At 35.7% G+C, this 26,019-nt stretch overlaps 1 long non-coding RNA gene across 1 annotated transcript in view; it reads left to right on the top strand.

The window, feature by feature from the left end:
* Positions 1-26,019, top strand: part of LOC141389715 (uncharacterized) — a 100,937-nt gene that overhangs the window by 42,035 nt on the left and 32,883 nt on the right. The window contains exon 2 of the long non-coding RNA XR_012409147.1: positions 8,619-8,736. This is a non-coding gene — a long non-coding RNA (uncharacterized lncRNA). The remainder of the gene's footprint in view (positions 1-8,618; positions 8,737-26,019) is intronic.

Here is a 26,019-nt window from a genome sequence, read left to right as displayed (position 1 = left end):
TTTTGGCTCTGGCAGCGATTGAACAGTTTTCTTCAGAATTTATAGATTTATGTTGCCAGTATTTAGTGGTATAAGAAGTGCTTTCGCATTCGGCAATAAAATAAATGAGATCTTCTTCATCACTGAGCCAAACGTATTTATACTTAAAAAAGAGTTCGGTAATGATGACTGACTGACTCACTGACTGACTAATAATCAACGCCCAGGATAAACGGCTAAAGCTAGAATCTTGAAATTTTGGGTGAGGGTCACTCTTGGTCCAAGATAAAGCTGGGTCTTGGGTTTTTGGAAATTCGAACTAGAACGGTAAGAAAAGTATTCCAAGGAACTAAATATGGTATCATTTGTATTTGGCGAACCGGTAGAACCCAAATTCTGAAATTTGGTATGAGAGTCACTGATAAGTCACTAAATGGTACTAAATTTGGTACATTTTAAATTTGGGTGAACGAGTAGAGCTTGAATCCTAATATTTGGAATTAAGATTACTGTTGGACTGTAGAACTGAGGGAGTTGTGGAAATTCGTACTTATGGGTACGGAAAGTACTAAATTTGGTACAATTTAGATTTTAGTGAACGGATTGAGATGGAATCCTGAATTTTTGGATTAAGATTACTGTTGGACTGTAGGCTTGAGGTGGTTTTGGAAATTCGTACTAATGGGTACGAAAAGTACCAAATTTGGTACAATTTGGATTTGGGTGAACGAATAGCGCTGGAATCCAGAAATTTGAAATTAAGATTTCTGTTATTTTTTTTTTGTATTAATGTGAGTGTAGGGTTAAGATATGTGATTGTCGAAATACGTACCATATGTATACGAACATTATTAAATGGTACTCTATTTATTGTTAGATGTAGGGACATAGCTGGAATCTGCATTTTTTGGAGTTATGGTGAGTATTGGTATGTAACGTTGGTATATGGACCTGTTTGAAGAAATACCATTAATTTACGAAAAGCACTAAAGCGGTCTAAATATTGTATCGGGTGTAGGAACAGAGGTGGAATTCTAAAATTTGTTCTTAGATTCACTGTTGATAGGTTGGGTTAAGATATGAACATGGTTTTGGAAATGGATACTATGAGAAGTACTAAATGGTAGAATTTGGTATAATTTGTTATTGTGTAAAGGCGTTATCAGGAATTTTTGAAATTTGATGAGGAGCTTTCGTAAATTCGTACTTATGTATTTATATGTAAGGTATTTTGATCGGGTATGGGGGAACTGATAGAGCTGGAAATGAGAATCGAGGTTGGTATAAGTGGTTGATATAAGAAGGTAATTCTTTAAAGGTTAAAGTACTAAATATGGTAATATTTTTTTATTCCATGTACATTATCGTTAATTGAGTTTTTTTTTTTTTAATGCGTACTAATTCTGAAATTTGTTAAGATGGTCGCTGATGGCTGAAATGGTATACTATAAGGCTCCGAAAAGTATTAAATGGTACTAAAATTGGTCTTGGGTTTGTTCTTTTACAAGAATGTTTTACCTTCTGAAGATAGAAAGCCCGTAATTAAAATGCCCGAAAAAAGTGGGCTGTTGATGTTTAAACGTGAGATACGGCTGATTCTTTTAAAATCTAAATAGATTACTTAAATAAAAATAAATAATGATTAAATCGTTATTATTACAACAATATTTTCAGTGTGCTCCATTTCCATATTAAATATTGCTTATTTGTTTTAATACCCTACGCCACAATGTGGAAAGGGTGTTATAAGTTTTTTTTCGGAAAATTAATGTAACACCTCGAAATAATCGTCGTAGACCCCCATGTGTTATACCAAAATTCATATCTCGACGAGATAAATCGATTTTGAGATGTGTGTCCGTGCGTCCGTCCATTAAAAATTATACGCAGGCTACAGGCCGCAATTATTGACCAATCTTCACGAAATTTTGTATGGAGGTCGGGTTCAGAACAGAATAGACCCCTATAGTTTTTGGGGTGATCGTGAAATATTTAGGGGGTGCAATGGATCAAAAACAAAATTTTTGTCCAATTTCGTGGCGGCTCTGTAGGTCGTAATTGTAGTATGATCGACGCGAAATTTTAAGTGAAATTTGAGTTTAGGATAGAGTCGGAGCTTCCCAGCAAAATTTGAAGGAAGGGGTTCCACGCGATGGCGTGTTTTCATGGCATCTTTTGCGTTGGTTCAAACGAGGTCGTGAAAGATCCGATCTTTTCATTAGCATTTGAACCAATGCAAAGGACGTCGTGAAAGGTCCGATCTTTTCATCAGCATTTGAACCCATTCCATCGATCTCTATTGGATCAATTTTGTGTTTTTATTTATACGCATTTTTCTAAATATATAAGATTAATTATTTAAAATAGGCTTGGCGTTGTCGGAGACTCGAAATCACAACAAACGTTGCTAAAACTCTCGTCGTAATGATAACGTCATTTCAAATGGTTGGTGAAAATGACATGCCAAAGCATTGGTGAAAATGACATACTTTGGATCCAAAAATCAGATGACATGCCAGATCACTTTCACCCATGATTGAATGGCATCTTTGGTATCGAACATTTTGCTGGGTTGCAATTCAACGTAATAATCAGATAGTATTTAGCGGGTAAAAAATTTAGAATAATGACTGTATCTTTATTCCCGAAAGACATTTTTCGCGCTATTTTTGGAAGACGCTCTCTCGCCCTTTCCATAGATACCAAATATGTTGATGTACGTGTTGTCAGATAACAGCATTACAACCTAGTATATACAGGGATCCCACAGTTTTAATTGGGTTTAAAGTAACCGTAACCATAGTGTTAAGCTGTTGAAATTGGCCATAACTTTTATGGGAAATTTTTCCAAATTACATTTTTGGTCCGTATTATAATTTTTGAGAGATATGTTCCTGCAAATTGATTAATTAATAAATTTTTAAATTAATGCAAATTACAAAGTATACGTGGTGTTGAAGTTTTTGTGCTACCTTTGGTCAACAGTAATGTAATATCTGAAAATAATGGGCGGTTTTTCATTGGTCGATTTGGTCTATTTCTAAGGGTATTTTGATATTTTTTTCTCAATGCAAATATACATTTTTTGAAGATACATGTTACAGTAAAAAAGCGGTCCGTCTGTCCATTGTAAAATAAAGAAACTTACACTTAAACTTCCAGTAATGACGATATATATATATGTATGAAACGACGTCTATAATGTGTTATAATCATATAAAAGGATTTTTTTGGAAACCTAGTGCCCAGGGTTAGTGGTGTAGGGTATCACATGTGCGGCCCCGTGCGACTATAGCCCTCTCTTGCCAATTCAAAAACACCCCTTGAAAATTTTTATGTAATCCATGTACCCAAATCGACTGGATTAAAATTTGAATTTAAATATTTACTTTTGTAAAACCTTTTAATGATATTAGCTTAAAATGTAATTTGTTGTTTGTTCCTAAAGCCATGTGTGGCTGCTCTGGACAAATTTTGGTATTGAAAACTGTTTTTTTGTTGTTGTTGCTGTTTCTATACATCCCGATTCCCTGTAGAAGCTTGGATCTGGTGTGCCAAAAAAGAAACACCCAACAAATGCAAAAAAAAAATAATTTCATCGAATGAATGCCGTTGAATGTCATTCTAGAGTAAAAGCACGCTGAGTGGAAAACACATACAAAATTGAAACGCTTCAACGCGTCTCTTTCATTTTGCACAGCTTTTTTTCACGAGAAATCCCAAAATATTGAGCTCACAATGAAAGCAACACAGTGAGTGTTGCTCCATAATTTTGTAACTTTGTTGTTAAACAACATGACTGTTGTTTTGTGGTAATGGTGTTTTTCATTTCGCTTATTTTTTGTTCTTTTTTCGTTGACTGGGTATGTAAATTTCGGCTTTGTTGCAATTTCTGCCAAATAAAATAAAACCCACCAAAAAGTCTGAACGTCGTTTGGAAGTTGTTATTGTTGTCCGTTGTTGTTAAAATTGAATTTCATTACTATGAGCGGTTTCCATTTGTAACATTGTTTTCTTTTCTTTCTTTCATCGCACAGTGGATCCACCCATTGGCCAAAAATAAAAAATGAATGTCAACATTTTGGTACAACATCTGGCAACTCCGACAGCTATGACATGGACCTTTTTAAAACTATATTAGTTTTTGTTTCATTAGAACGCGATCTTTTTAAGAATAGCTTCAAAAGTCGGAACATTTGACTAATATTTTTTGTTGTGAGTACACCCTACATTTTAAGTGCAAGTAAATATATTCAAAATATCGCGATACTAATACGTATAGCTAAATATTATAGTGGATTTTGAAGGGGGCGGTAATAGCTTAATTTTCATTAACAAATAGTGTTTTAGCGTGTTGTGGAATTCTAGTTAGCTGCATATTTTCTTAGCGTATTTTGTAATGCCAATTCGACCATATACTTAAATTTTATCTAAGGTTTTAGTAATGATGCCCACCAGTGCCCACCTCGTGAATAAATTTCCAAAGTAGGTCATGGGTTTAAGATTATTCAGTATTAAAATCAGCTGCCATCTAGTGCCAGACTATAAACGGTGGGCCGCTGACAAGAGCTGCCCTAGAATAAGGGTTCTATGGATATATTAGCGTATAACTCTGTTATCACTAGACAGCGGAATCCTATGCAAATGCATATATGGTTAGGATGGTCGTAGAAAAAATCTGATTAGACAGAAACTCGTTTTATTACAAAATGAATCGAATTAGGCCCAGAAATTTTTGCATATTTTGCATATCGTGCATATTTTGACATATTTGTACATATCTGCATAAAATGAGCATATGCAAAACATATGCAAAAATATAATCAAGGATTTATGGTCTAAATATCCCACCGAAATGGCTGAAATTTGGTATTAAGTCTTCGTTAGGGGTATGCAACTTTACAACTGAAATCTGTCCGCATAGGTCCACGTCTTTATATAGCCCCCATAGAACGGTACCTACCGATATTCGGTATTTTGAAAGTTGTAGCCTCAATATCCCACCGAAATGACTGAAAACTGGTATTAAGTCTTCGTTGGGGGTATAAAACATTTCACCTGAAATTTGTCGGCACAAGTCCACGTCTTCATATAGCCCCCATAGAATGGTACCTCCCGATTTTCGGTATTTTGAAGGTTGTGGCCTCAATATCCCACCGAAAAGACTAAAATTTGGCAATTTGTGTTCGCTGTGGGTATAAAACTTTCCACCTGAAATTTGTCGGTATAGGTCCACCATTTCATATAGCCCCCATAGAACGGTACCCCCGGATTTCTGGTATTTTGAAGGTTGTGCCCTCAAAATCCCACCGAAATGACTGAAAATTGGTAGTTAGTCTTCGTTGTGGGTATAAAACATCCACCTGAAATTTGTCGGCACAGGTCCACGTCTTCATATAGCCCCCATAGAATGGTATGTCCCGATTTTCGGTATTTTGAAGGTTGAGGCCTCAATATCCCACCGAAATGAATAAAATTTGGCCATTTGTCTTCGCTGTGGGTATAAAACTTTCCACCTGAAATTTTTTTTTTTTCATATAGCCCCCATGGAACGGTACCTCCGGATTTCTGGTATTTTGAAGGTTGTGCCCTCCATATCCCTCCGAAATGGCTAAACTTTGGTACTAAGTCTTCATTGGAGGTATAAAACTTTCCACCTGAAATTTATCGGCAAAGGTCCACGTCTCACCCGATTTTCGGTATTTTGAAGGTTGTGGCCTCAATATTCCACCGAAATGACTGAAATTTGGCATTTTGTCTTCGTTGTGGATATAAAACTTTGCACCTGAAATTTGTCGGTATAGGTCCACGACTTCATATAGCACCATAGAACGGTACCTCCAGATTTCTGGTATTGTGAAGGTTGTGCCCTCAATATCCTTCCGAAATGGCTGAAATTTGGTATTAAATCTTCGTTGGGGGAAATTTGGTATTAAATCTTCGTTGGGGGTAGAAAATTTTCCACCTACCATTTGTCGGTTTAGGTTCAGGCCTTCATGTACCTATTATTGAAATATTTGTTGCATACGAAAATATGCAAAATGAATAAATTTTGCATATTCAAAAATTTATGCATTTTGCATATGTCATATGTTTCGACTGCAATGTAATCAGAAACCAAAAATATGCCCAGTCCCAAAATTTGACATAAATCGGACCAAAAATAAGGGTTGCATAAAATTCCGCTGTCTAGTTATCACGTACATTAACATAATTGGCTTCAGTGGCAAGATGAAGAAATCTTCTTCCAAATTAGTCTTATGTTGGCGGTATGTGCCTTCCAGGAAGAACGCTATAAGATTTATATTTAAAATTTTACCAATTTTCAGACAAAAAGATTGATTTTTTAAATCCGCTAAATAGGTTGGATTTTAAGTTGTTTGGGGGATTGTTTTGTTTCCCAAGCCTATTTTTGCATCATGAGATAATCGGGACCTTTGTTCATGTCATTTTGTATTAACAGCATAGAACAATTCTTACCGTATACCCCCTCCAGGGGGGTAAGGGAGAGAATGTCACGCTCGTGGTTTCTTAAAACACTCTTCGCAGCAGCACAAAGCTGTCTTCGGCGCATTAGCTTGATTTTTACACTCTAAATATTTTTGGCCACTTTCTCCATACAAGTGGATCCACTGTGCATCGGCTCGATTTCTGTTTTATTTTTGCCACCATTATTTTTGTGGTAAAGTATTATGCGATTTCTCTTTTTTGTTGAAATCATTCGAACTCCTTTGGTTCTCCTTATCTTATTTTTGACATTTCGGTCTGTTGCATTAACTGGAAAATTAACTTTGTTTAGGATTTATTCGAGGGTTATTTTAACAAACGTGATGAATAGCAATGGATAAATGTGAAATGCGTGTATGGATGTGTGTACCCTTACACATGCCTAAGGATTAAAATGAAATTTATTAAACATTCTTATATAAAATAAAATTCTGTATTGAGGGATTGCCCAGATTAAATTTCATGAAAATTAATAGTTGTCATTTGTTTCAGGTAGTTTATATGGGTTTTGCACATTCGACCTTTTCTCATCTTGATTATGGTTATTCTTTAAACCCTAAATAAAGGTGTGGCGGAATGGGAATCCTTGCTGTTGGAAAACTGTAAATAAGCAATTCCCAAAATTTGAAATTTGAAGAAGCAAACAATCTTAATCAACACTTAATTAGTTATATTTCCAAAATACATATACACGTCTATTATAAGACATTTTTTCTGAAGAAGTTCCAATGCAAAAATTGAAAAGGTCACATAAAACATTTGAACTCTTGAGCTTCTAGAAGACGATAAAATCAAAATGTTCGGGCTATGTTTTCTCTTCATTATATACATCGACTTCCCTATACAACTCAAAAAATAATAACAAAAGGAAAAAATAGGGGGTTAATACTTCCGTATAATCTGCACATTTTAAGTTCATAAAAGCTTCTACAATATTATTGCTAATACGTCGAGGGAATGTTAAATTCTACTTAGCCAGCAAAAACTTGCCAACTATAAATTGAGTAACTAGGGACCTACTGTTTATCACCGAGTGCGAACGACGTGTCCTAAGACACCATCTTTACTGAAACAATACATGGCTGAAATACTCAGGAAATGTCGCCAACATTACTGTACTCAGTAATTATGGCGACATTTAATGAGTATATTAGCCATGTAAAACTTCCCTACAGGTGCTGTCTTAGGTCACGCCGTTCGGACTCGGCGACAAGCTGCAGGTCCCATATCATTGAGCTAATTTGAATCGTGGTGAACTCCCTGTCCCTTCTGGGATGTTTGTGGAACAATTATTATATTATTATTTAAGCTTGATGTGATAAGGTGGCAGAATCCAAGTTATTTCTTACAATAAGTTAATTTGTTCCAAAAAGGAATTTTGATTTGCTAAAAACTAATTTCCAGGGGTAGTGGTGTAGGGTATCACATGGTCGACCCCGTCCGTCTATAGCCTTAGCTTACTTGTTTTCATATGATTATCGTTTTAGATTACCTGATATATATGTCATATTTAATTAGCTATACGCGGGGCACTAGAAAACCATCTGGACCCAGACTGGGGATCCAATGACTGCCTCTGATTCCAGCACATCAAGATAAAAATGTGTGGTCAACGATTTTCATCGCCAGAAAATGTTGTAAAAAATCATGTTTTTCCTGTATACATCCCAACACACACATGGTCGTATGTCAAACTGTTCGGAGTACGCTTAGGCTAAAAACTGTCAAACTTTCCAAAAAAATATAATATGCCAAATGACGCCTGGCGACACTTCTTGTTGCCTAGGCAATGCACAAATCGGCATTAAGAATGCACAAATCGGCAAAATTCTTTCAGATTCGACGTATCTGAAGTGTATACTGTAAGAACGAAACGATAACACTGTGCGGCGTGTCCTAAGGTACTACTTGTGGGGAAGTCTTACATGGTTTTTTGCTGTGATAATCTCCTGTTTCGAGTTGCAAATCAGAACACCACCTCCAGATGGTAACTTTATATTTATCTGAACTTGTACAAGGTATTCCTAACAATAAATATTGTGAACTGTGATATTAAATGTTATAATACACTAATTCAAATTCTTCTTCACTTTATTAATAATTATTTTCAATGTGTTCTTTTTTACTTACAGTGTTTCGAATCGAAATCGGATTAACATTAATCAAAAATCACTTAAATTTTAAATTCAATACATTAAACTATTAACCCCTGTTTGTAATATACAAAACTTCAACAAATTCTAAGTAAAGGTAAGCCAATCTAAAATTTAATTAATTGTTTGTAAAAATAACGTATATTCTACATACTTTCTTAAAGTAATTTTAATTAAAATTAATAACTAATAAAAACCTTATCAAACTGTACTCAACAGGATTTCTCATAACAAGTGGCTTCCTTTAGGCTCAAAATAGGAAACATGTTTCTTCCATTCTTTCACACTAATAGTATCTAATAACAAATATTCTCATTCAAGTATTCAACTGGTATTGGAAAATTTACCATCATCAGTGTTCCTTTGAAAATCAAAAACTTTAAAAACAAGACTCTAATGATGTATTAAGATTAATAACAAGTGGGGGGGCAATCGAATCGTAAAGGTCACAGTCCTGAATAGCCAGCTACGTGAGAGGATTAGTAACAACATTTCATTTGATATATTGTTGAGAAATTTTGGCAATAACAATAACCTTGAAATGTCAACAGCCAGTTTAAGTGTAGCCGCCTACAATATTGATGTGTGTTCCAGATGCCGATATCCTATCACAAGAATCAAAGTTATGTGTCTGGAATAACACAAAATGTTTTGACAACAACTATTTGAGTGTAATTGTAATGTGTTTATTGATTTTTTTCTTGCTGTAATGTGGTCATTGAGTTTGTTGGTAATTTTCTCAATCCCTCCATCAAGACGTGCCTTTGTTATGACTCTTTAAAAACAAAACATACGATTTCATTTAAATTAATTTGCGAAAACTATATGATCGACTGTTAAGCACAAGAAATCTCATTTCAATTGGTTTTAATGAAGGCAACGGAAAGAACGGACATTACACCACCCTCCAAGCCACCTCAAAAGAAAATAAAATTGAACTTTTGCACTTGAACCTCCTCACAGAGGGGAAATTTGTGTTAAAAGTTGATCAAAAGCCCTAGAAAGCTCATGTATAATCGGATTGATATAAAATTTTGCACAAAGCATATCTTCTGTACAAGGATTAATCCTATAGAAAATAATGAAAATCGGTTCAGATTTGGATGCAGCTTCCATATATATACGCATCTGATATGAGATAAAAATGCACCAAAATCACTGAAATTTGACACATGCAACCTGAACTAGCCTAAAAAAACATTGAGCCAATTTTCAAACAAATCGGTACAGATGTATATATAGTTCCATATACATATATTTCATTCCAAATTTAATTTTTTGAAACTTACTTAAATTAAATTTTTCTCAATTCACATGAGAAAAGCCGTGAATGTTTCTGAATAATGCAAACATATTTGATAGGTGTTGGTTTATTCTGATAAATAAGAGCCCCTGTTATAAGGCGGAACAAAATTTAGTGTGAGTAAACCTTGCAATTCCATATAAAAATATTTCATATTTTAGTTAAGAAAATTCGATTTTTTCGGAATGGCGCAAATATGCGCAATTTTTTATGATTGAATCTGACATTTGAGACTCAAGCGCATAAAACATTAGAAGAAACTATGGTCGGGAAACGACGGGGAAATAGACTTTTTCACTATTGAAATTTTAGTAATCTTAAAAATTATCATAAAAAATGTTCATAAAGAGGATATGTATCACCATTATTAAAGAGCAAAGATGTAAAATCAATCTGAAAATTTTAAATGCTAATCTTGTTCGGAGACTGCACAAAAACAATAAATCTTGAAAAATATAAATTTTCGCGAAAATAATGTCTTTTTAATGTTCACCTAATTTCTTAGTTTTCGAAAATTTACTTTTTGTTTTCAGTATGGCTGAGTTCAATCGACTGCTGCATTTGATTGGTTAATCTTACAAAGTCGAGGATGGTTATAGCAAATGTAGAAAAGAGTCTGGTTGCCGTTTATCAACATTTTTTTTATAAAAAACGATTTTCATATTTTGAGTTTTGAGCAACTTTAGGCCTATGTTTCCCCTCTGTGCTCCTTAATAAAACTTATTTCAGATTGTATTAAATTGGTATTCATTTGCAAAAAAACACAAAAAAGAAAAGTTCAAATGAAGTCTCGTGCAGAACAGAAGAGCTCAATGGAGGTTCCATATACAATAGAAGAGCTCAATAGGGGCCTCCTATAATATAGAAGACTTTAATTGAGGTATACCGTAGAATATAAAAAATTAACTGAGGTCTCATCTATAATATAAAAATAAATTGAGATCTCCTGGAGCACAGAAGAGCAGAACTTAGGTCTCCAATAGAAAAAAAGAAGAGCTCAATTGATATTTCCTATAGAAAAGAGGACCTCGATTGAGGTCTCCTATAACATCTACGGTTGTCTACTATATAAATGAGAACCTCAATTGAGATCTCCTATAGAACAGAGGATCTCAACAGATATCTCCCACAAAATAGAGGACCTAACCAGAGGTATCTATAGAATAGTGGATCTCAGATGAGGTCTCCTATATCCTCAATAAAGTTCTCATATAGAGTAGTAGCCTCGGTTGAGGTCTCCTCTAGGAAAGAGGACCTAAACTGAGGTCTCCTATAGAATATAGGGCCACATCTGAGGTCTCCTCATGAAAAGAGGATCTAACCTGAGGTCTCCTATAGAATAGAGAACCTCAATTGGAATTGGAGAACCAATGGAACAAAGGACCTTAATTGTGGTCACCTATAGAATAGAGAACTTCAATTGAGGTCTGCTATGGAATAGAGGAGCTCAATTGAAGTTTTCTATAGAGAAGAGAACCTTAACCGAGGGCTCCTATATAATAGGGAACCTCAATTGAGGTCTCCTATAGAACAGAAGAACTCAATTGTAGCAGTCTATAGAATAGAGTAGCTCAATTGAAGTTTTCTATAGAATAGAGAACCTCAACGGAGGTCTCCTATATAATAAAGGACCTCAATTGAGGTCTTCTATAGAATAGAGTAGCTCAACTGAAGTTATCTATAGAATAGAGAACCTCAACGAAGGTCTCCTGTAGAATCGAAAACTTCAATGGGTGTCTCCTATAGAATAGAGAACCTCAATTGAGGTCTCCTATATAATAGAAGAGCTCAATTGAAGTCTTCTATTCTATAGAGCAGCTCAATTGAAGCTTTCTATAGAATTGAGAACCTCAATTGAGGTTTCCTATAGAATAGAGAATGCAGAATGACACCTTCTATAGAATAGAGGAGCTCAATAGAATGGAGAACTTCAACGGAGGTCTCCAATAGCATTGAAACCCTCAATGGAGGTCTCCTATGGAAAAAAGGTCTCCTATAGAATAGAGGACCTAAAACGTGGTCTCCTCTAGAATAGTGGATCTCTTTACCCTTTACAAAAGAAAAACTGAATTGTGGTCTAATGAAAAGTAGAGAAGCTCATTTAAGGTCTCCTATAGAATGGAAACCCTCAGTTGAGGTCTCATATAGAATTGAGAATCTCAATTTAGGTCTCCTATAGAATAGAGAAGCTGAATTGAGAGATAGAGAAGCTGAATTGAGGTATCTCACAGAATAGACGAGCTCAACTGAAGTCTCCTATATAACACAGGAGCTTAGCTGAGGTCTTCTGTACAATAGAGGACGCCATTTTGGTCTGCTATTAAATAGTACAGCTCAGTTGAGATCTCCTATAAAATAGTAGAGTTCACTTGAGGTATCTTACAGAAGAATAGAGCTCAGTTGAGGTCTCGCATAGAATAATAGAGCTCAATTCTGTTATCCTATAGAATAGAAGAACTCAATTAAGGTCTGCTATAGAACATAAGAACTGAGTTTATGTGTCCTATAGAATAGAAGAGGCCAATTGTGGTATCTCTTAATTGAGGTCGCCTATAAAATAGTAGAGCTCAATTAAGTTATCCTATAGAACAGTAGTACTCAATTGAGGCCTCTTATAGAATATAGGAACTGAATCGAGGTCTCCTATACAATAGAAGAGCTCAATTGAACTCTCCTATGGAAACGTGCTATTGTGTAACTAATCAATCAATCAAATAAAAACGTAAAAAATTTCTTTAAATTCCAAACCAACATCTCCGAGTAATTATTATTAAAATAATAAAATTTACCCTAAAGTTGTTTATAATGCATGCCAATTAGTTTGCCCTCCCCTAACAACATATCAGCTGAGAGTAATTTTGTGAGACAGATTTTTAATTATTGTAACCATTCCTCGGTTCGCCATTTTTATTTATATTCATTCACTATGCACTCTCCACAAAACCAGAGGAAGTTCAAATTCAAGTACGGTTTGACTTGTGGGTGTGTTGATCGAGTAGCTACAAATGTTGACAATAACTTGAATTCATGACTTCCAATTGAACACTTAATGACATTCTGTTGTGTTTATACCCTACACCACTATGTGGTAAGGGGTATTATGTGTTAGTGCATTTGTATGTAACATACAAAAGGAAGCGAGATAGACCCATAGTTCCTTCTAGGGATATACATAGAATCACTTTCTGAGTCGATTTATGCATGTCCGTCCCTCCGTCCGTTCGCAACATACAGGTCGCATTTGTTGACCGATTTCGCTGAAAATTGGGGAATATCATTTTTTAGCCGTCGGAAGAACGCTATTGCTTTTGGTGAAAATCGGTTCAGATTTGGATATAGCTCCCATTATTTTCGCCCGATTTCACGTATTTGCTGCACCAAACACGCTATATACGTCCGATTTTGATGAAATTTGAAATGTTTGACTGAATTCGGTCTAGAAATAAGTGTGCCAAATTATATCGAAATCGGTTCCGATTTGGATATAGCTCCCGTATATATTTTCGACCGATTTCACGTATTTTGTGTACCAAACACGCTATATATTTCCGATTTCGATGAAATTTGGAACGTGTGACTGAATTCAGTCTAGAAATAAATGTGCCAAATTATATCGAAATCGGTTCAGATTTGGACATAGCACCCATATATATTTTCGGCCGATTTCGTTTTTTTTCTGCTCCAAACACGATATATAAGTCTGATTTCAGTGATATTTGGAATGTGTGACTGAATTCGGTCTGGAAATAAATGTGCCAAATTATATCAAAATCGGTTAAGATCTGGATATAGCTCCGATTTATATTTTACATATTCACAGTGGTGTAGGGTATCATATAGTCGGTCCCGCCCGACTTTGATCCTTTCCTCACTGGTTTTTATTTGATTTTGTTTTTTTATTTAATTTTATTGTTGTTGTGTTTTTAATGAATATTAATTTTACTCTTGCAATCCTCAAAATGCTTGCTGATGCTGATTATTATAAAGCAAATAACAACAACGACGAGAATAGCTTCTCTCAGCATCATATTGGATAACAGTTAGTCCGAATGACAACAGCAATAACATAATAGTGGAGAGGGTATCATTAAAACTTCATTCATTACCCACCTCTTGCCAATTGATTATCGATTAAATCGATGGAGGCAAATATTGTTATTCTCCATATTGGCACTCCACCATTCAACACAGCCATTCATTCGTCCAATCATTCAATCATTCTTTCGCTTTATCTCCGCACCTATAGAATCCATTGAATTTATATTTGCTATTACGACTGGTATCATGAGTCCTCATCAATTGAATCTATCAATTGTGAATTCGATTCAGAAACTTGTGCATAATGTGGTGTATCGAAGAACATTTTGTATTCACATTTAATAGGGTAGAAATAGGAAGTAATTGAAAATAATTAATTACTTAAAATTTGAATTAAGATGACAATTTTGCAAGGACAGTGTCGCTAAAGGGAAAAGCCACGTAATAACTTGTAAATATTCGGAAAGAGTATTGCTAGACTGTAATTTGTTTCTGGAATTTTTTCAGAAATTTCCTTCCAATTAGTGTACTTAAAAAATGTTCCCCATCTGTCCCTAATACACATGAATATCTAGGGTTACATCAAACAATACGGTTCTCATGATTTTCGGCAAACATGTTAGATATTACACATATCTGTATTTTGTGTTATGTGTACAATCATATGAATGTTTATAAATATGTGTACACAAGTATCTTCTTAATGAATTGTAATGTATGAATGTTTAACAATGTTGCAGCCAAGAGTATAGAACAAATCTCCGACATAGAATATTAAAGACAACGACTTCCAGTGTCCAGTTACACTTCAACTTGTGTGGCATTAGTGTGCCATGTTTACAAAATACTAATTTAAAGAGGAGGTATTGTTGAAAATGGTTGGGTGGAGCCTTAAAACTATAAATTTATTTGATGTTATTAACTAGGATTTCTTCGCGTATGTTTTATCGTAAAGTCGAGATCTTCCAGTCTATATTAGACTTCAATTGATCTCTTCTATTCGATTTGAAATCATTTAAGCTCCTCTATTCTATAAGAAACCACAATTGAGCTGTCCTATTATAAAAGATACCTCACATGAGCTCATCTATTCCATAGAATACCTCAATTGATATTCTCTATTCTACAGGAAACCTCAATTGAGCTCCTAAATTCTACAGGTGACCTCAATTGAGCTTCACTATTCTACAAGAGACGTCAATTGAGCTTTTCAATTGTGCTCCTCTATTCTATAGGGGACCCAAACTGAGCCCCTTATTCTATAGGAGGCCTCAATTGAGTTCCACTATTCTACAAGGGACCTTAATTGAGGTTCTCTATTATGTAGGATACCTCAATCGAGCTCCTCTATTCTATAGGGGACTTCAATTGAGCTAATCTATTCTATAGTGTACCTCAACTAAGCTCATCTATTTTGTAGGAGGCCTCAATTAACCTTCTATACTTTATAGAAGACCTCAATTGTGCTTCTCTATTCTATATGAAACCCAAACTGAGCTCCCATATTCTATAGGGACCTCAATTGGGCTCCACTATTTTACAAGGGACCTCAATTGAGCTTCTCTATTTTATAGAAGACCTCAATTGTACTCCTTTATTCTATTGGAAACCTGAATTGAGCTCCTCTATTCTATAGGAGTCCTCAATTGAGCTCCTCTATTCTGTAGGAGATCTCAATTGAGCTCCTCTATTCTTTAGGAGACCTCAATTGAGCTCCTCTATTGTATAGGAGACCTCAATTGAGCTCCTCTATTCTATAGGAGACCCCAATTGAGCTCCTCTATTCTATAGGAGACCTTAATTGAGCTCCTCTATTCTATAGGAGACCTCAATTGACCTCCTCTATTCTATAGGAGACCTCAATTGAGCTCCTCTATTCTATAGGAGACCTCAATTGTGCTCCTCTATTCTATAGGAGACCTCAATTGAGCTCCTCTATTCTATAGGAGACCACAATTGAGCTCCTCTATTCTATAGGAGACCTCAATTAAACTCATCTATTTTATAGGAGACCTCAATTAAGCTCCTCTATTCTATAGGAGACCTCAATTGAGCTCCTCTATTCTATAGGAGACCTCAATTGAGCTTCACTATTCTACAAGAGACGTCAATTGAGCTCCTCTATTCTATAGGAGACCTCAATTAAACTCACCTATTTTATAGGAGACCTCAATTAAGCTCCTCTATTCTATAGGAGACCTCAATTGAGCTACTCTATTCTATAGGAGATCTCAATTGAGCTCCTCTATTCTATAGGAGACCTCAATTGAGCTCCTCTATTCTATAGGAGACCCCAATTAAACTCATCTATTTTATAGGAGACCTCAATTAAGCTCCTCTATTCTTTAGGAGACCTCAATTGAGCTCCTCTATTCTATAGGAGACCTCAATTGAGCTCCTCTATTCTATAGGAGACCTCAATTGAGCTCCTCTATTCTATAGGAGACCTCAATTAAACTCATCTATTTTATAGGAGACCTCAATTAAGCTCCTCTATTCTATAGACCTCAATTGAGCTCCTCTATTCTATAGGAGATCTCAATTGAGCTCCTCTATTCTATAGGAGACCTCAATTAAACTCATCTATTTTATAGGAGACCTCAATTAAGCTCCTCTATTCTATAGGAGACCTCAATTGAGCTCCTCTATTCTATAGGAGACCTCAATTGAGCTCCTCTATTCTATAGGAGACCTCAATTGAGCTCCTCTATTCTATAGGAGACCTCAATTGAGCTCCTCTATTCTATAGGAGACCTCAAATGAGCTCCTCTATTCTATAGGAGACCTCAATTGAGCTCCTCTATTCTATAGGAGACCTCAATTGAGCTCCTCTATTCTATAGGAGACCTCAATTGAGCTCCTCTATTCTATAGGAGACCTCAATTGAGCTCCTCTATTCTATAGGAGCCCTCAATTGAGCTCCTCTATTCTATAGGATACCTCAATTGAGCTCCTCTATTCTATAGGAGACCTCAATTGAGCTCCTCTATTCTATAGGAGACCTCAATTAAACTCAACTATTTTATAGGAGACCTCAATTAAGCTCCTCTATTCTATAGGAGACCTCAATTGAGCTCCTCTATTCTATAGGAGATCTCAATTGAGCTCCTCTATTCTATAGGAGACCTCAATTAAGCTCCTCTATTCTATAGGAGACCTCAATTAAACTCATCTATTTTATAGGAGACCTCAATTGAGCTCCTCTATTCTATAGGAGACCTCAATTAAACTCATCTATTTTATAGGAGACCTCAATTAAGCTCCTCTATTCTTTAGGAGACCTCAATTAAACTCATCTATTTTATAGGAGACCTCAATTAAGCTCCTCTATTCTATAGGAGACCTCAATTGAGCTCCTCTATTCTATAGGAGATCTCAATTGAGCTCCTCTATTCTATAGGAGACCTCAATTGAGCTTCTCTATTCTATAGGAGACCTCAATTAAACTCATCTATTTTATAGGAGACCTCAATTAAGCTCCTCTATTCTATAGGAGACCTCAATTGAGCTCCTCTATTCTATAGGAGACCTCAATTGAGCTCCTCTATTCTATAGGAGACCTCAATTGAGCTCCTCTATTCTATAGGAGACCTCAATTGAGCTCCTCTATTCTATAGGAGACCTCAATTAAACTCATCTATTTTATAGGAGACCTCAATTAAGCTCCTCTATTCTATAGGAGACCTCAATTGAGCTCCTCTATTCTATAGGAGATCTCAATTGAGCTCCTCTATTCTATAGGAGACCTCAATTGAGCTCCTCTATTCTATAGGAGATCTCAATTGAGCTCCTCTATTCTATAGGAGACCTCAATTGAGCTCCTCTATTCTATAGGATACCACAATTAAGCTCCTCTATACTATAGGAGACATCAATTGAGCTCCTCTCTTCTATAGGAGACCTCAATTGAGCTCCTCTATTCTATAGGAAACATCAATTAAGCTCCTGTATTCTATAGGAAACATCAATTGAGCTCATCCATTCCATAGGAGATCTCAGTTGAACCGCAATTGAGTTTTTCTCTTCTGTAGGCCACCTTAATGAAACTCCTCTACTAAATAGAAGAACTCGATTGAACTCATCTATTCTATAGAAGACCTCAATTGTGGTATTTTATTCTATAGGAGAGCCATACTGAGCTAATTTATTCTAAAGTATATTTCAATGAAGGTGATCTATTTTATAGGAGACATCAGTTAAGGTCCTCCATTCTATAGAGAACTCAATTGATCTCTTCTATTTTATAAGGGAAATCACCTGGACTCCTCTACTGAGGACTTCTATTCTATACGGGATCTCTACTGACGAGTGCTATTCAATGGGAGACCTCAGCTGAGGTCTGCTCTTCAATAGAAGCCCTCAACTGGGGTCTACTATTCCATAGGAGAGTTCAAATGAGGTCCGCTGTTCTACAGGAGACCTCAACTAAGATTGGGTCTGCTATTCCATGGAAGACCTGAAATGGGGTATGTCATTCCATAGAATTCCTGAACTGAGGTGTGCTATTTTATGGGAGATCTTAACTGAGGTGTGTTATTCTACAGCAGACCTAATCTGAGGTCTGGTAGTCTATAGGAGACCTCTACTGAGATCTGTTATTCTATAAGAAAATTTACGATGTTGTTTTCTAAAGAAAATCTCAACTGAGCTTTTCTATTCTGTAGATTACCTCAATTAAGATCATTTATTCTGTAGGAGACCTCAATTGAGCTCCATTTCTGTAGAACACCTCAATTGAACTCCTCTATTCTATAGAAGACCTCATTTGAGCTCATCTTTTCTAAAGGAGACCTCAATCAAGCCCCTCTGTTCTATAAGCGACCTCAATTGAGCTCCTCCATTCTATACGGGAACGTACTTTGACTCCTGTACTGAGGACTTCCTACTCTATATAGTACACCTCAACTGAGGTCTTCTATTCCATAAAGGGTCTCAACTGAGGTTTGCTCTTCTATAGAAATCAGAGGGCTTCTATAGAAGAGGTATCTTGTTCTATAGGATATCCAACAGAGAACTGCTATTTTCTAGGATATCTTAACTGAGATCTTCTATCCTATAAGAGGCCTCAACTGAGGTCTTATATTCTACAGGAGACATCAACTGAGATCTGCTATTTTATAGGAGACCTCAACTGAAATATGATATTCCATAGGAGACCGCAACTGAAGCCTGCTTTCTATTGGAACCCTTAACTGAGGTCGGCTATTTTATAGGAAACCTCAACTGTCTGTTTTTCTATAGGTGATCTAATATTTGATCAGCTCTTCTACAGGATCTGATATTCTATAGGAAACCTCAACTGAGGTATGCTATTTATAGGAGACCCGGTATTGTATAAGTATTTTATATTATGGGGCAAACGTTCTGCATTGGGCCACCCAAGTAAGTTAGTAACATTCTTAGCACTGTAAATAAAAAATAACGTCTTAAAATTCCCCTATGTTACAATTCCCAATTAATTTTCCAATAACTCACAAATTAAATCAATTTACATTTTTAATTATGTATTTGTCTTATAACAATATACATACATGCATACATACCTACATACATATGTTCAGCCATACACATGTATTCATTTTTTAATTTGCAACTAATTGTCGAATTTTTCTAATCTGTCAATGTAGATAAACAATACCCAAGTTGACATGCTATTTTTTATTAAATTCTCCACACATACAACATTTTTTGCCAAATTGTGACACATTCATTCATACTCAGTATTCGGTACATTGATGAATTGGAACAAATTAAATAAAAAAAACCCAGATTCAATAATAATTTTTTGTTGGTAATATATTTAACCTTTAACTGACACACATATAAAAATTCAAGCGTTGTTTTTTTTCGAAAGCAAAATTCCCACAATTCGAAACATATGCTTCAACGCATATCAAAATTTAGCTTAATGTGATATGGAAATACATTCGTATTTTGTGATTACATATTCGTATGTACTTTTGTATGCTTCCTTACATTTACATTAAAGAGTAGAGCTTGTGCAGCAGAAACAACATATGGGGAAGTAGTTTTCAAAAGTGGATTGAATATAACGGTTGCAGATCATAGTGGAAATTTAACCAATAAAAAGAGCATTATTTCATCATTACAGAGAAGTAGGCTGACTTAAGTTATACATGTACATAAGTTTATAAATAAACACATCATCGAATTGGCCAAAACTTAGATCACCAATAGAATATAAGACCACAGTTGAGGGCTCCTAGAGAATAGATGATATCAGGTGAGGTCTCCTATAGAATAGATGACTGTAATTAAAGTCTAGAAAGCCTCACTTGAGGTCTCCCATAGAACAGAAAACATGACTTAATGTCTCTTATAGAATCGAAGACTTCTCTTGAGGACAGCTATAAAATGGAAAATCTCACTTGAGACATCTTTAGAATAGAATGACCTCACTCAATGTCCACTTTAGAATAGAGGACTTTACTTGAGGTCTTCCATTCAATAGAAGATCTCATATAAGGTCCCTATAGAACAGAGAAGCTCACTTGAGGTCCCTATAGAATAGAGGACATCACTTGAAGTCTCCTATAGAATAGAATGCCTCACTTGAGGTCTTCCATAGAATATAAGACCTCACTTGAGGTCTGCTAGAGAATGGAAAACCTCACTTCAGGTCTCCCAATGAATCTTATTGGATAGGATACCTCACTTGAGGTATCCTATAGATTAAAAGACATCATTTAATGTCTCCTATAGAAAAGAGGACCTTACTTGATGTCTTCTTTAGAATAGAGGATCCCCAATTAGGTCTCCCATAGAATAGAAGACCTCACATGAGAAAACCTCTCTTGAAGTCTCCAATGTGGCCAATTTAAAGTTGTACCTCTTTCCTGAGGGTACTTTTGCAAACAGTTTTAAATTCAAAATTGTCTCAACACCTTTACCTAATTACTTGCTTTGACCAAATAGTGTGATACCGTCAACACCAGCATGATAGTCTAATAGACAGACAGAGGGAGAAAAAAATCTGCGAAGGCAATAATCAAGGCGACCTACCAGCAGCTGCAACCTCATCATCGCCTTTATCCGTATGCTCCTGCTGCCACCATTTTTGCAAATGGCAATACAACTCGCGAAGCGATAACCGCAGATAAACGGTTTTAGCCATGTTCTCTTCTCTGCTTTCTCTTAAGCTGACTCAGAGGAAATGACAGTTTTACCAAAGACACGAGTGCAGGGAAAGAAGAGGGCAAACAACAAGAATGTAACTTGTAATCCTTTAAAGAACACCACAGCTATGTTGCACCAAAAATTACTCATGGCGAAACAATAATTTTTTGGTGGCAGGGATGCGCGTTTGGTTGGTAGACTGGCACAAATTTGATGTGGATTTGCAGTTTATAAAATTAATTGCCTTTGCTTCAAAAAAAAAAAAAAAAAAGTTAAAAAAATCTGCCCAACTGCAATCTGTACATAATTTAAGTAGGCGGGAAGGGTTTATGTGGTGATCTTGTATATGTGACGTTTCAAGGTAATCCAATTGCTTATGTTTGTAAAGCTTAACAAAGACCGCAAATCATGCGACATTTTTTGTAAAGAAGAAAAGTTTGAAGCGGTTAAAGGATTCGACAGCAAAAAACAAACATACATAACATCTTGCGTATATATGTTGTTATTCACGTCGCTAGATAGTGTGTTTGGTTAACTTACAAATGACTTAAGTGACTCATAAGCCAAGGACAAGCAACCCACTGCCGAAACCGAGCCATGGTAATATAAGCTACCGTTGAGAAAACCGACGAAATAAAAATTTTTAAATTTGTCTACCAGCTATCAGCCGACTTTGGTGCATTATTCACTTATGCATGCACCACTCTCAACGCCATAACCTTCTTGTTCTTGGTCCAACAAACTCACTTGAAAGTGTGCACATACACACAGATGCGCACTCAACTCAACTATTGCTGGCAGTTTGTCAGGTATTAGTGTCGCCTGTTATAATGTCAACTTAGCCAGACACCAGTGCGTTGTATGCCTTGCTATGTTTGTCGGAACTATTCACGTGGTTACTCGTCGTCAGTGTCTTACTCGTCGTCAGTGTCTTACTCGTCCTCCCCATCCTCATCATCATAGTTTATTTTACATACATAGGTATACTGTCCTGTTAGCAAAGTTACCAACCAGGCAGGGTTTCCTTGTTCTCTTTGGAACAACATAAATTCAAATAAAAAACCGCAAAGCAATTACTTCAAGTAAAAGTAAAAGAGGAACAACTTTAATACTGGGTTATAATATAAAGAAAGAAAAAACAGAAAGCATGAAGCAGGACTTCAAGTAGTTGTTGCTGCTCTTGTTCTATTATGTATTTTTAGCTAGTACCCAGCAAAAGGCGACTGACATAACAGCAAGTTAGGCAGACAGACAGATACTTAGTACTATACGTGTGGTTAAAGTTTTAACAAATATTAATGTAGATCTACTTCTACTACTTATTAGGTGCCCAGTGGTTCAAAGTGGGTGTAGGTTAAAAAGTATCAATGAGGTTAAAAGTAAGAGTTATATGCCCTAGTTTGTCAGGAATTTAGTCGGTATGAATTTGGAAATTTAAGTCTTGCTCACTGGAGCAAGAAGATTTCTAAAATTCGGGAGATACCGTTATATGGGCTATACATACTTCTGTTATTCTTAAGATTAACTCTTTCAAAAAGTCAAAAATTCGTGTTGTGGAATGAAACAAAGAAAACCAAATCATATGCTCCATGTAGCTTAAAATAAAATTGAGTCTCAAAGGTAATGAATTATAAAGCTACATTTCTCTCAAGCGAATATTTTCTTACCAGTAGCAAAGGCTCAAAAGCGGAAGATAACAAATTATGGAGCAACAGGATGAACGTGTTATAGAAAAAAGCACGATTTTGCAACAACAAAAAGCGACATATGAGCAAATTACTTAAATGCTTAAACAGCGGCAGCAAAAACATCGCCCAACAGTTTTTTGCATAATCGTACATGCTAACACATAATCCTGCAGCAGCAGTAGCATCATAACATGAACATATGTGATACCGAATCTAGGAACAGAATGATGAAGACTTCAAAAAAAAATTAACCCACTTGGCCAGTAGTCTTTGTTATTGTCAGGTGATTGTGTGGTCGTTTACTTTTATGTTCTTTTTTGTGAGTATCTGTTTATGCTCTTTAAGCCCAAAGAACAAATTACACACATTTTCTGCCGTATTTTTGCTTGGCGGGACATCCCACTGCTTATTATGTTTTTTTTATGAATATTTTGTGGCCCACATAACAATTTTTTGGCAAATGTGGGCATATATATAACTGTGAATATCCATGCTTAACAAACTCTTTATAACAATGCACAGTGGATCCACTTGTATGGAGAAAGTGGCCAAAAATATTTAGAGTGTAAAAATCAAGCCAATGCGCCGGTTACAGCTTTGTGCTGCTGCGAAGAGTGTTTTAAGAAACCACGAGCGTAACATTCTCCCCCCTTTCCCCTATGGAGGGGGTATACGATAGGAATTGTTTTATGCTGTTAATGCAAAATGACATGAACAAAGGTCCCGATTTTCTTATGATGCAAAAATAGGCTTGGGGAAACAAAACAGTCTCCAAAACAACATAAAATCGAACCAATTTAGCGGATTAAAAAAATCAACATTTTTGTCTAAAAATTGCTAAAATTGTTAATATCGATCTTAAGCGTTCTTCCTGAAAGGCACGTACCGCCAACGTAAGACAAATTTGGAAGAAGATTTCTTTATCTTGCCACTGATGCCAATTATGTTAATGTACGTGGTCAGATAACAGAGTTATACGCTAATATATCCATAGAAACCCTATCCTAGGGCAGCTTTAGTCAGCGGCCACCATTTATAGTCTGGCACTAGATGGCAGCTGATTTTTATACTAAATAATCTTAAATCCATGAACTACTTTGGAAAATTATTCCCCAGGTGGGCACTGGTGGGCATCATGACTAAACCCTTAGGTCAAATTTATGTACAAAATACACTAAGAAAATATGCAGCTAACTAGAAATCCACAACACGCTAAAACACTATTTCTTAATGAAAATTAAGCTATTACCTCCTCCTTTAAAATCCACTATAATATTTTGCTAAACATATAAGTTTCGCGATATTTTGAATATATTTACTTGCACTTAAAAATTTTTAAAGCTATTCTTAAGATGAACGCGTTCGAATGAAACAAAAACTAATATATTTTTAAAAAGGTCCATGTCATAGCTGTCAGAGTTGCCCGATGTTGTACCAAAATTTCGACATACATTTTTTTTATTTTTGGCCAATGGGTGGATCCACTGTGCAATGACCAGCCAGTCCATACGTTATTTGACCAACAAAACAAAAACATTTTACACCACCTATTTAATTCTCTTAAGTTCTGTTTTGGTTTAATAATGTCGAGGCATTCATCTACTTGTCTCTTGGCCTATCTAACAAACCAAGCATTTTGTCCATATTATATTGTATTCGACCTGCTCTTGGTTCCTTTACACTTTTCCATAAGCCAACCAAAGCTTTGTACGACATTTTGTCCTACTCATATGTCCATGTCATGTACAAAGCCTTTAGGTATTCCTCTGTCACACAATCGCTTCTTTTGTCCATCCTCCTTCTGCCTTTTGTTTTGCAGGTTAGTTGTTAGTTGCTATCCTGATGGTGTTTACCCATGTTCTTTTTTCGCAATGCCCTATTGGCTTTACTTTAAGGTCTTTTGGCCTCTTAATATGTTTTAGACCAAGTATTTTGTTTTTTTTTCTGTTTCCTCTTTGAAGCTTTGCTTTGTCACCACTATTATTTTTCTCTTTTGGGTGTTCTTGTTCAGCTTATGTGCGAAGAGAAGTGTGGAACACGAGAAACACCGGCATAAACAAATTCATTCATAAAAACACAACAATATTACCATATACCCATAATATGGGTCCCATATACTACTATCGCTATTTTTGTGAACTTATTTTTGCAAAGTTTTATGTGGGTATGTATGTGGTGGGGGTGGAGATATTAGAGTGGCCAAATTTTAGTTTTAATACATATATATTTATTTATAATACAATACATATTTAGAATAAAGGAAATAAGTAACAGCAGTAACATGAAATAAAAAAAAAACAAATAAAAAACTATCAGTCTGCCTTGCGGAAAGAGATATATGTACTCTCAACCTATGCGAGATTCAACTTTTATCTATGGACAGATCAAATACTGGCTACACAACCAAAATGCTTTTCCTCAAAGATTATGTATTTAGGGGGCTATAAAATTTTGTGTCCCTCTTTGGACGTTTGAACTTGTCGACAAAAATATGGATATGGATTAATGCTTAAAAGTGTTGCAGTATCTGAAGGAATGGACCGACATAGCCCATTTTGAAAGGGCATATTATTTTGTCACGATATAATTTACAGTTTTTTGGACTTGCCACGAGAAACTTAATATTGACGTAAACAGGGCCATAAGGAGTACCTTCCATAGGAATATCTAAAGGATCCTCGAACAGGCTTTAAATTGCTCTTTGTGAGGGGGGTACCCTACGTAGTGGAACGATATGTCCCAGTTTCCAACTTAAAATAATACGGTGCGCATTAACTAACTTTAAGTGGTGTAAGCAGTACACCCGGGCAGTTTTTGCGGATTCTGAAACAGCAATGTTCATAGAGAGAAAAATCCAAAAACAAGAAAAATAGCTGGAGGGATTTTCATATAAATAAGTTGCTTTGAATTACCATTACATAACATGGCTTTTCTTTTGTTTGGAAGTAAATTGTGATTATATGGTGCTTACCTGCTTGTACTATTTAGTTTATCGATTTTACATTACAGTCAAAACCTTAAAAATACCGACAATAGGGCGGTCCCGTTCTATGGAACTATATCAAAATGTGAAACAACCTACCATATTGTTTGTCCTTAGGATTGTAATCCAACAATAAGTACTTGTGTACTTTTGGCCACCGTTAATATGAACTCACAACATAGTGTGGCCTGATATTCAAATCGATCAACGTGTTTGTGGTAACTTCTCCAA

This window comes from Musca autumnalis, unplaced genomic scaffold, assembly GCF_047663935.1.
Source record: "Musca autumnalis isolate F117 unplaced genomic scaffold, ASM4766393v1 scaffold_1, whole genome shotgun sequence".
Classification (NCBI taxonomy): domain Eukaryota; kingdom Metazoa; phylum Arthropoda; class Insecta; order Diptera; family Muscidae; genus Musca; species Musca autumnalis.
The sequence above is the reverse complement of the archived record's forward strand: the minus strand, read 5'-3'. Positions and strand labels throughout refer to the sequence as shown.